Raw genomic sequence first — 12473 nt, 5'->3', positions numbered from 1 at the left:
AAATGATTCGGCCGAGGACACTATCCTGAGGAACTCCTGCAGCGATGTCCTGGAACTGAGATGACTGCCTTCCAACAACCACAACCATCTTCCTTTGTGCTAGGTATGACTCGATCCAGTGGAGAGTTTTCCCCATGATTCTCATTGACTCCAGTTTTGTTAGGGCTCCTTGATGCCACACTCAGTCAAATGCGGCCTTTATGTCAAGGGCAGTCACTCTCACCTCACCTGGGGAGTTCAGCTCTTTTCTCCATGTTTGAACCAAGGCTGTAATGAGGTCAGGAGCTGAGTAGCCCTGGCGGAACCCAAACTGGGCACAGCAAGCAGGTTATCGCTAAGGAAGTGCCGCTTGATAGCATTATTGATGACCCTTTCCATTACTTTACTGATGGTTGCGGGTACACCGATGGGACAGTATTTGGTCGAGTTGGATTTGTCCTCCTTTTTGCGTACGGCACATAGCTGGGCAATTTTCCACATAGCCAGGTAGATGTCTGTATTGTAGCTATACGGAACAGCTTGGCTAGGGGTGCGGCAAGTTCTGGAGCACAAGTCTTCAGTACTATTGCTAGAATATTGTCAAAGCCCATAGCCTTTGCACTATCCAGTGCCTTCAGCTGTTTCTTGATATCATGTGAAGTGAATCGAATTGCCAGAATACTGGCAACTGTGATGCTGGGAATCTCCGGATGAGGCCGAGATGGATCATCCACTCGGTGCTTCTAGCTAAAGATTGTTGCAAATGCTTCAGCCTTATCTTTTGCACTGATGTGCTGGGCTCCCCCATCATTGAGGTTGGGGATATTTGTGGAGCATCCTCCTCCAGTGAGTTGTTTAATTGTCCACCACCATTGATGATTGGATATGGCAGGACTGCAGAGCTTAGATCTGATCCGTTGGTTGTGGGATCACTTAACTTTGTCTATCACTTGCTGCTTGGCACGGAAGTAGTCCTGTACTATAGCTTCACCAGGCTAACATCTTACTTTTAGGTATGCCTTCTGCTGCTCCTGGCATGCCCTCCTGCACTCTTCATCAGACCAGGGTTGATCCCCTGGCTTGATGATAATGGCAGAGTTGGGGATATGCCGGGCCATGAGGTTACAGATGGTGTTCAGCTACAATTCTGCTGCTGCTGGTGGCCCACAGCACCTAATGGATGCCCAGTCTTGAGTTGCTAGATCTGTTCAGAATCTATCCCATTTAGCATGGTGCTAGTGCCACACATGATGGAGGGTATCCTCAATGTGAAGACGGGACTTCGTCTCCACAACGACAGTGGTGGTCACCCCTACCCATACTGTCATGCACAGATGCATCTGCGGCTGGCAGGTTGTTGAGGATGAAGCCAAACATGTTTTTCCCACTTGTTGGTTCCCTCACCAACAGCCACAGACCCAGTCTAGCAGCTATGTCCTTTAGGACTCCACCAGCTCAGTCAGCAGTGGTGCTACCGAGCCACTTTTGGTGATGGACATTGATGTCCCTCACCCAGAGTACATTTTGCGCCCTTGCTACCCTCAGTGCTTCAGAGGGCAGAACCAGGTAATCAACAGGTTTCCTTGCCCATGTTTGACCTGCTGCCTTGAGATTTCATGGGGTCCGAAGTTGATGTTGAGGATTCCCAGGGCAACTCTCTCCCGACTGTATACCACTATGCCGCCACCTGTGCTGGGTCTGTCCTGCCAGTGAGACAGGACATACCCAGGGACGATGATATTGGTGTCTGGGACATTATCTGTAAGATATAATTACATGAGGATGACTATGGCAGACTGTTGCTTGACTGGGCTAAGTGACAGCTCTCCCAATTTTGACACTGGCTCCCAGATGTTAGTAAGGTGAACTCTGCGGGGTTGACAGGTCTGAGTTTGCCGTTGTCGTCTCGGGTGCCTAGGTTGATGCCAGGTGGTCCGTTCAGTTCCATTCCTTTTTTGAGACTTTGTAGCTGTTGAATACAACTGAGTGGCTTGCTAGGCCATTTCAGATGACATTTAAGAGTCAACCACATTGCTTAAAACCTCCCATGTCTTAAAACCTCCCAGACAACGTGTCTCTAGCGCACAGAGAGTGGGCCTGCGTGAGAAACGCAGTGGCGCAGGGGAGAAAAACAGGCAGCAGAGAACCTCTTCAACCAGTTTTTACCTGTCAGAGCTGAAGTGTGATGTCAAAAGAAAACAGGTAGGTAATTGGTGGGTATCTCTTCCATGTCTCTTTTGGAGACATGGCCAAGTGGTTTAAATCAGGAGACATTATTACAGCTGAAGAGTACAGTTAAGAAATTCATTTTTAAAATATTTAACATCCAAATTAATTAACTAAATAGAATAAAGATAACTGGGCAGGCGATGTATTACAGCTGTAGTACATGGGAGCTGGAGGAAACCGGTGCGATCCATGGTGACCACATCTGCAGCAAGGCTGCTTGAGGAACTTCGGCTCAGATGAACTGGAGTCTGAGCTGCGAACACTGTGACAAATCAGGGAGGGGAGAGTTACTTGGGCATTGTGTTTCAGGAGACAGTCACACCCCTTAGATTAATTACATCTAATTTGGACCATGGTCAGGGACAGGAGGGTGTGACTGCGAGTGAAGCAGGTATGGGGGATCCAGAATTCAGCTTTGGAGGAGCCTCAGCCAGTGCCCATGTCCAATAGGTGCAAAGTTCTTGCTCCCAGTGTGGATGAGGGCACAGGCTGCATGGAGGATTGGAGGATGAGTGAACTGACCACACCACCATGGTAGAGAACACCATTCAAGTTGGGGGAGAAAAGGGAAATATAGTAGTAATAAGGGATAGCATAGTTAGGAGAATAGATACTGTTCTCTGCAGCAAAGACAGAGAGTCCCGAAGGCTGTGTTGCCTACCTGATGCCAAGGTTTAAGGACATCTCTTATGGGCTGGAGAGGAACTTGGAGTGGGAGGGGAAGGATCCCATTGTCGTGATCCACGTAGGTGCCAACGGCATAGGTTGGACTAGGAAAGAGGCTCTGCTGAAGGATTACGAGCAGCTTGGGGTAAAATTAAAAAGCAGAACCACAATGGTAATAATCTCCGGACTACTACCTGAGCCACGTGCAAATTGGTGTAGGGTAAATAAGATTAGGGAGGGCAAAGTTTGGTGTGGGAGAAATCGGTTCCCTTTCATGGGGCACTGGCACCAGTACTGGGGAAGGAGAGAGCTGTACGGGCTTCATTTGATCCATGCTGGGACCAGTGTCCTGGCAATCCTATAACTAGGGTTCTAGAATGAATTTTAAACTAATTAGTGGGGGAGAGGGTTGAACTCAAGGGAAAGTGAAAAAAAAATCTAAAGGAAACGAGAGAGCAGAGTTGTAGGGTAGTGAAGCGGCAAACGATAACCAAAGTGTGACAGGAATGGGCAGAAAATATAAGCAGAAGAGTGCAGCAGAAATTAGAACCAGAAAGAGTAATAATGGTAAAAAGTCAAAGCTTAAGGCTCTTTATCTGAATGCATGCAGCATTTGTAACAAGATAGCTGAGTTGATGGCGCAAATAGGAATAAATTAATATGACTTGATAACTACTACAGAGATGTAGTTGCAGGGTGACCAAGACTGGGAATTCAATATCCAAGGATAATCGACATTCTGGAAAAAATAGGCAAAAAGGAAAAGGAGGTGAGGTAGCTTTGTTAATAAGAGAAGGTATCAGTAAGGTGTTGAGTAGTGATATAGGTGCAATAGATTGTTGTGGAATCAGTTTGGGTGTAAATAAAGAATAGCAAGGGGAAGAATTCACGTGTTCGAGTCATCTATAGGCTCCTGAAGAGTTGTCACATTGTCATACAAAGTATAAATCTGGAAATAATGGAGGCATGTAAGATGGGCGCTACAATTATCATGGATGATTTTAATCTGCATATAAACTGGACAAATCAGATTGGCAGGGGTAAAATGGAAGACGAATTTGTTGAGTGCATCAGGGATTGTTTCTTAGAGCAATAAGTTGAAGAACCTACCCAGGAACAGGCTATTTTAGCTCTAGTAATGTGTGAGCAGGTGGGATTAATAAGAGATATCATAGTTAAGGATCCTCTAGGGGGTAGTGATCACAACATGGTAGAATTTCAAATTCAGTTTGAGGGTGAGCAACCCAGGTTTCAAACCAGTGTCCTCAACTTAAATAAGGGCAATTATAGAGGTATGAAGAAAGAGTTGTCTAAAGCGGGCTGGGAAAATAGATTAAGGGGAAGCTCAATGGATGAGCAGTGGCAGGCATTTAAACAGATATTTCATAACGCTCAGCAAAAATTTATCCCGGTCAAAAAGATGGACTCTATGAGAAGGATGAACCACCGGTAGTTAACAAAGGTGGTCAAGGAGAGTATCCAATCAAAAACTAAGGCATATAAAGGGGTGAAAACTAGTGGTAAGACAGGGGATTGGGATTTTTTAGGAACCAGCAGTGGATGTCAAAAAAGCTAAAAAGAGGGAGAAAATTGATTATGAAAGCAAATTGGCAAAAATATTAAAACAAACTGTAAGAGTTTCTATGGGTACATAAAAAGAAAGGGTGTAACTAAAATGAGCGTGGTACCTTTGGAAGATGCGACTGGAAAATTGTTAATGGGGAACAGGGAAATGGCAGATAATTTGCATTGGTCTTCACGGTGGAAGACACTATAACATCCCAAAGATATCAGATAAGCAAGGAACTAACGGGAGGAAAGATCTTGTAATACTCTCTATCACAAGGGACAAACTAATGGGACTAAAGGCAGACAAGTCACCAAGACCTGATGGCCTGCATCCAAGGGGTTTAAAGAAAGTGGCTGCAGAGATAGTGGAAGCATTGACCGAAATATTCCAGAACTCACTGGATTCCGGGAGTGTCCCAGCGGATTGGAAAACTGCTAATGTGATGACCCTGTTCAAGAAGGAACGGAGACAAAAAGCAGGAAACTATAGGCCAGTCAGCTTAATATCTGTCATTGGGAAATTGCTAGAGTCCATTATTAAGGAAGAAATTTGGAAAAGCTTAATGCAATCAGAGTCAACATGGTTTTGTAAAAGGGGAATCGTGCTTGACAAATTTGTTACAGTTCTTTGAGGATATAAGAAACAGAGTTGATAAAAAGGAACTGGTAGATGTGGCGTATTTGGATTTCCAGAAGGCATTTGATATGGTGCCACATAAAAGGTGAACACACAAGATAGGAGCTTGGGGGTAATGTATTAGCATGGATTGAGGATTGGTTAACACACAGAGGACAGAGTCGGGATTAATGGGTCTTTTTCAGGTTGGAAATGTGTAACTAGTGGAGTGCCACAAGGATCAGTCCTCAGGCCTCAATTATCTTCTACCTTTATTAATGACTTGGAGGAGGGGGCAGAGTGTATCCAAATTTGCTGATGATACAAAAATAGGTGGGAGGGCATGTTGTGATGAGGACATAAGGAATCTGTAAGGAGATATAGATAGGTTGAGTGAGTGGGCTAAAACTTGGCAGATGAAGTTTAATGTAGGAAAGTGTGAGGTCATGCACTTTGGTCGGAAGAATCAAAAGGCAGACTATTATTTAAATGGAGAGAGACTCCAAAAAAGTACATCACAGAGGGATTTGGGCGCTCTTGTGTGTGAAACACAAAGTTAGCATCCAGGTGCAGGAAGTAATTAAGAAGGCAAATGGAATTTTGGCCTCTATTGCTAGGGGGTTGGAGTTTAAAAATAGAGACGTCTTGTTACAACTGTACAGAGTGTTGGTGAGGCCGCACCTGGAGTACTGTGTACAGTTTTGGTCCCCGTATTTAAGGAAGGATATACTAGCATTGGAGACAGTTCAAGAGAGATTCATTAGGCTGATTCATGGGGTGAAGGGGTTGACTTATCAAGAACGGCTAAACAGGTTAGGCCTTTATTCGTTAGAATTTGTAAGAATGAGGAGTGATCATATTGAAGTGTACAAGATTCTGAGGGGGCTGGACAGGGTAGATGTTGAGAAGATGTTTCCATTAGTGGGGGAATCTCGAACTAGGGGACATAGTTACAGAATAAGGAGACACTGATTTATAACAGAGATGCAAAGGAATTTCTTCTCTCAGGAAGGGAGTGAATGTCTGGAATTCTCTGCCCCAGAGAGTTGTGGAGGCTAGATCACTGAAAATATTTAAAGAGAAGGTAGACAGATTTTTGAAATATTGGGGAGTTGAGGGTTATGAGGGGCTGACACGAAAAAGGAGTTGAGGCCTGCGGCAGATCGGGCCATGATCATACTGAATGGCGGGGCAGGCTTGAGGGGTCGAATGGCCTACTCCTATTTCTTATGTTCAGTAACCTTTCCCCAGCTTAGTTAAATCATATTCACACAGACACACACACACACAGACACACACACACACACAGACACACACACCCTTCTTCACAGAATAACACAATATTGTGGATTTCAATGTCAGCAAATGTGAGTTCATCCACTTTGGACCTAAAAAGGATAGAACAGGGTGCTTTCTAAATGGTGAAAGCTGGAAAAAGGGGTGGTTACATTGGTTCAAATCCCAAACGGCAGCTGGTGGAAATTAAATTCAATTAATAAACCTGGAATATAAAGTTAATCTCAGTAATGGTGATCATGACAACTATCACTGATTGTTGTAAAAACCCAACTGGTTCACTAATGTCCTTTAGGGAAAGAAATGTGCCATCCTCCGGTCTGATCTATATGTGACTCCAGACCCACAGCAATATGGTTGACTCTTAACTGCCCTCAGTCGAACAGCAATTAGGGATGGGTAACAAATGCTGGCTTTGCCAGTGATGCGCATATCTTGTGAAAGAAGAAAGAAAAAATGTCCAAAGGGACAGTTACATAGATCATTAAAATGTTAAGAACACCAGGTCCAAAATAAAATCAAAAGGTTAATGGTGTGCTGGCCTTTATATCTGGAGAATACAAAGGTGGAAAAGTCATGCTTCAGATATTCAAAGTCCTGGTCAGACCACACCTAGAGTACTGACATTAATTCTGGGCGCCACATCTTAGGAAGGATCTATTGGTGTTACAGAAAGTGCAGCACAGATTTAACAGAATGATAGTTGGACTCAGAGGGTTAAATTACAAGGAGAGATTTCACAAACTAGGGCTGAGTCTCTGCAATTCAGAAGATTAGTTGGTGATTTGGGTGATATTAAGGGAAACAGAAAAGGTCAGCAGAGAAAAACTATTTATGTTGATTGGGGAGAGTAGGACTAGGGAGCAACATCTAAAAATTAGACCTCCCAGGAGTGAAATTAGGAAACATCTCTATACGCAAAGGGTGATATTGAGGTTTGGAACAGTCTTTCACAAACAGCAATTGGAACTAGCTCAATTGTAAATTTTAAATCTGGCATTTATATATTTTGTTAACCAAAATTAAGGAGGCCATTAGACCCACCAAGCCCATGTTGGTTCTCTGTACAGCAATCTAGTCAGTTCCAATCCCTTGCTCTCATTTCCATTGCCCTGCAAGTTTTATTTCCCTCAAGTATCATTCCAATTACCTTCTGAAATCATTCATCATTTCTACTTCTATCAACCTCGTCAGCAGCAAGCTCCAGGTCATTACCATTTTCTGTATAAAAACGTTCTTCCTCACACCTTCCTTACATCTCTTTCCCAAAACCTTAAATCTGCATTCCCTTGTATGATCAGCTAATGGGAACAGCTTTTTTCTATCTACCTTATCTAAACCTGTCACGATCACCTGTATCAAATCTCCTCTCAATTGTGTTTGCTCAAAGGAGAACACCACCAAGCTAAACTAAAAAAAAACATTCTCATCCCTGGAAGCATGTTGGTAAATTTCTTCTGTACCCTCTCAAGTAAGGTGACCAAAACTGGATACAATATTATTGTTGTGGCCTAACCAGAGCTTTGTAAAGGTTCAGCATAACTTTTCTAATTTTGTACTCAATTTCTCTATTAATGAAACACACAATCTCATATGCTTTATCTACTCTCTCAATATGTCATGCTACGTTCAAAGATCTATACAGGTGATCCTCCAGGTTGCTCTGCCCTGTACACTATTTAAAACTGTGCACTTTAGTTTAAATTGCCCCTCCCCACCCTTTCTGCCAAATGCATCGCCTTTCATTTCTCTGTATTAAATTCAATCTGCCACTTGCCTGCTCACTCTGCTAGCCTATTTTATGCCCTGATGTACACTTCCAAGTTCGGCATCGTTGGCATATACTGCAGGAGCCATTCATTCACTCCATTTAGATTTCACATCCCTGGTGCTACTGACAAGTGAACTGGCATGTCATTCCTTTGGCAGTGCTATTTCTCAACTTTATCCTTTGGTTGCAGTACTGTGCTACAGCCCTGGAAAGGGTCTATATGAGAGATTTAATCACTGGGCCATACAGGGGTGTGTTCAGCTTGCTGCTGCCAGAGCATTTACTTCTCATGTGGTGCTGCTGCCTCCAGAGATGCTGACAACATTCCTTCTTTCGGTGAACCTTGGTGCTTCCAAATGTAACAAGGTCAACTTAGTTACCACTACAGTAATAAAGCTGAATTCAGGTCTCTAGCTTCCACAGTGACATATAGTAAATGCACCTTTATGAGAAGTCACCAAATTTTCATCCTTGCACCATGCCCTAGATCTGAGAAAATAACAATGGAAAATATGCAACTAAAGTACTATGTAAACTGGCTCCATGGTGATTTGAGCTGGCTGCAATAATCCTATTGTAAAGTTATTTTTCTTTATGTAGGTATCTGGTTTCAGTTTTACATTGGACAGACAAAATCTAGCGCAGTCAAGTGATCATTACTTACACTCCCATTATGGATGTCTTACGGTGTAAGTGAGATGGCCGGAAAACACATGGAAGAAATAGCCCGGGGAAGAATATTTTTGCTGCCAAAAACTCCAATTTCAGTTAGAAATATCCTTCAGGATAATAGATATCATTATCAAAAAGTTTCTGAAAGCCAAAGTATTTTCTGCCTTCAAATAGCTGTTCCATTATTTCATAATTGAACCAGGATTCAGAATCTCATCCTTAACTTCTTTTTTATTCGTTCATGGGATGTGGGTTTCGCATTTATTGATCATCCCTAATTGCCCTTGAGAAGGTGATGGTGAGCTGCCTTTTGGATCCGCTGTAGTTCATGTGGTGTAGGTACACTCACAGTGCTGTTAGGAAGGGTATTCCAGAATTTTGACCCAGCGACAATGAAGTAACAGTAATATAGTTCCAAGTCAGCTGTTATTTTAACTGAGTTATCCTAAAATGAAATGACTTGTATCTCATCTTAGTGTGGAAGGTGAATCCAAACCTGCCTTTAGGCAGCTAAGGCCATGTGATACTGATGGGAATAGTTCATCATCTACATTGTTGACCTCCTATCCAAAGGAGAGAACATATAGAAATTTAGAGAGGGAGAAGAAAAAAGAGATGCAATTGGGACCGACGTGAGAGTAAAGTTTGTCTATGTAGATCTGTGTTCTGTTGTGTGTGGCCTCCAGCTTCAGTGAAGAAACCAGAATAGTAAACTAGAGTAAAATGCTCTTTATCAGCATCAGTTACAATGTTTGTCTTTCCAATGAACAAGCTGCATAATATTGGCCCAGGATTTGAAAGCCTTAATTAGATCTGATTTTCTGTGCACGAGTCTAAAGGAAGTGCACTAGCAAATAGCCGGCAGAGATATGATGGACTGTGCTGCGATCCACTACAGTTCTATGAAATTTACTACTCTCTTTCCAGCCTAAAACAGTTTTTTTTAAATAGGTAAATTTGGATCCCTGGTGGCATGCATGTCAAATTAATCAGACCACTCTTTTATGACAATTTAGCCATTTTCTGGAATTATCACCTATTTCAACAAGATATAGAAAATATCTAATCTTATCCCAGCATTGGTTTCAAGGATTTTGATGTTTGCTGATCCCAGCATACTCTTCTTTCTTCCATTAATGTTTTGAACTTTTAATTATTGAGGTGTGATTTTTAAGTTTCTTTAATTGTCAAAGGTTGGTTTCTCTGGCTGGAATCTGTAATTCACATAAAATCTAGAAATGTCAAGTTGCTTACAGCTTATAAAGGTCAAATTGATTGTTTCTGATAGTTATGAGCCCAAACTTTTTTTAATATAACAATAAATTAGCAAGTGAATAGAAAATGATAGTCTTTTTCAGAACCCGTCCTCCATGCACTGCTGGAGTGAGCGGGTGCTGAGGCACGTCTGTTGAGGAAAGAAACATAAAGGATGATCTTGTTTCATCTCAGGTTCACTTACAACCTTCAGTTTAGTTTTCCGAGCATCAGGTTCAAATGTTCACTCTCAGCACGTGAAAGATTAGGAGCTGTGCGGAGTAAAGGGATTTCGGTGCCCACACAGAAATTACTGAAAACTGGTGCACAGACACAAATAGATTAATAGAATGTTGGCCTTTATCTCAGAAGGTTGGAATACAAAAACACTGAAAAGTGCTCCAGCTATATAGAGCCTTGGCCAGGCCCTTTCAGAAGTACAATATTTAAAAAGATCAAAAGATTTGATAGAGTAGGTACAGCACAACTACTTTCTCTTGTGGAGGAATTCCCGAACAAGGGGATATAACATTAAATTTACAACCAACCCTTTTCGAAGTGAAATCAGGAGGCACTTTTTTCATGCAAAACATAGTGTAAATCAGGAATGCTTGCCACCCCCCCCCCCACCCCCACCCCCCCGCCCCCCAAAATGCTGCGGATGCCAGGTCAATTGAAATCTTTAAGACTGTGATTGATAGTATTTTCTTATGTAACAAATCAGAACAAAGGTGGGCAAATAGAGTTGAGACACAGAACAGCCCATGATATGACAGAATAGCAGAACAGAAGCAGAGGGTTCCCATGATTCTTCATCTGAATAGCAGCTCTGGTTTCAGCATGGCATGCAAGTCAGTTCCAAGTACAAATCTCTGCTAAATCTATTTGATTTGTCTCTTTAATTATGTGTCACTCCAGACATCCACTAAATGTTTACCCAAAATGCTGTTCTGTTTCCATTTGAATCAGGAAACAGTTAAGACAGAATTTTGATCATCTTACTCATAATTGAGCTAGTGGAATGATTCCACTGCATCGAAGCATAGGTTTGCTATCTTAAATCATACTAAATTCATTAGAGAATTTTGTTTCCTATGGCTCTAATTGCCATGTTATCACTTGTAGAATATACTCTGTATTCTTATCAATTTGATTATAAGAAACTTTCAGGGCTTCTAAAGGAGCATTCTACAGATTCTATCACGCAGACTGAGTTCTCAAGCAAACTAACATAAATAATGTGTTAAAAACAAAAAACTGCAGATGCTGGAAATCCAAAACAAAAACCTGGAAAAACTCAGCAAGTCTGGCAGCATTGGCGGAGAAGAAAAGAGTTGACGTTTCGATTCTTCATGACCCTTCAACAGAACTGAGTGAATCTAAGGAGGGGGGTGAAATATAAGCTGGTTTAAGGTGGGGGGGGGGGGTTGTAGAGACAATCAAGCACTGATAGGAGCAGATAATCAAAAGATGTCACAGACAAAAGAACACAGAGGCGTTGAAGGTGGTGATATTATCTAAACGAATGTGCTAATTAAGAATGGATGGTAGGGCACTCAAGATACAGCTCTAGTGGGGGTGGGGTGGAAAGACTAGCAGGGCATAAAAGATTTAAAAATAATGGAAATAGGTGGGAAAAGAAAAATCTATATAAATTATTGGAAAAAACAAAAGGAAGGGGGAAAAAACAGAAAGGGGGTGGGGATTGAGGAGGGAGTTCAAGATCTAAAGTTGTTGAATTCAATATTCAGTCCGGAAGGCTGTAAAATGCCTAGTCGGAAGATGAGGTGCTGTTCCTCCAGTTATTATAAATAATGTGTTATACAGATATTATAACCAGGTATTGCTACTTAGTTTAGAATCTGATCAATATGTTCTGACAACAAGATTTGCGCTTCTCTGCAGGTCCTTCAAGTACTATTTTGAACATACCCAGCAATGTATAATAAATGCAGACTGAATGAGGAATTTTTGGTAATTTTTATCTTTTTTCTAAGTAATATCCCCAACACAACATTCACCTATCTTAGAGATTTTGTGCTCATATTTCTTTCCTTATCAAACATAATATGAATGGAAGCTAATGAGTGGGCACAGTCCAAGAGTGCCAAGAAACACGTGGCATGCCTATGATAAGAAAGTTCCTGGAAATCTTCCAGGATAATGACTGGGTAGTGCCTCACTCCATCTTACATAGAAGCTGCATCTTAGAAGAAAGGTGAGGAAACTACCAAAAATAGCTAACCTCTTTTTCCAGTTACATGATGAATAAATATGCCTAAATGTTTGCCAAGATTTAAAATAGGCCTCCATGTTATCTGATTGTACCACCAACTGTGAAAGAAACCACACTGCATCAGGTTCATGATACTTCTACAGTATGCAATGCAGTAAGATATCAAAGCATTCCATCATTAATTG

General features: G+C 41.9%; 1 protein-coding gene across 6 annotated transcripts in view; it reads right to left on the bottom strand.

The window, feature by feature from the left end:
- Positions 1-12473, bottom strand: part of LOC121290638 (E3 ubiquitin-protein ligase DZIP3-like) — a 126836-nt gene that overhangs the window by 103102 nt on the left and 11261 nt on the right. The gene's annotated exons all lie outside the window — the stretch shown is intronic.

Source organism: Carcharodon carcharias, chromosome 18 (assembly GCF_017639515.1).
Source record: "Carcharodon carcharias isolate sCarCar2 chromosome 18, sCarCar2.pri, whole genome shotgun sequence".
NCBI lineage: Eukaryota > Metazoa > Chordata > Chondrichthyes > Lamniformes > Lamnidae > Carcharodon > Carcharodon carcharias.
Note: the sequence above shows the minus strand (reverse complement) of the source record. Positions and strands in the feature narration are given on the sequence as shown.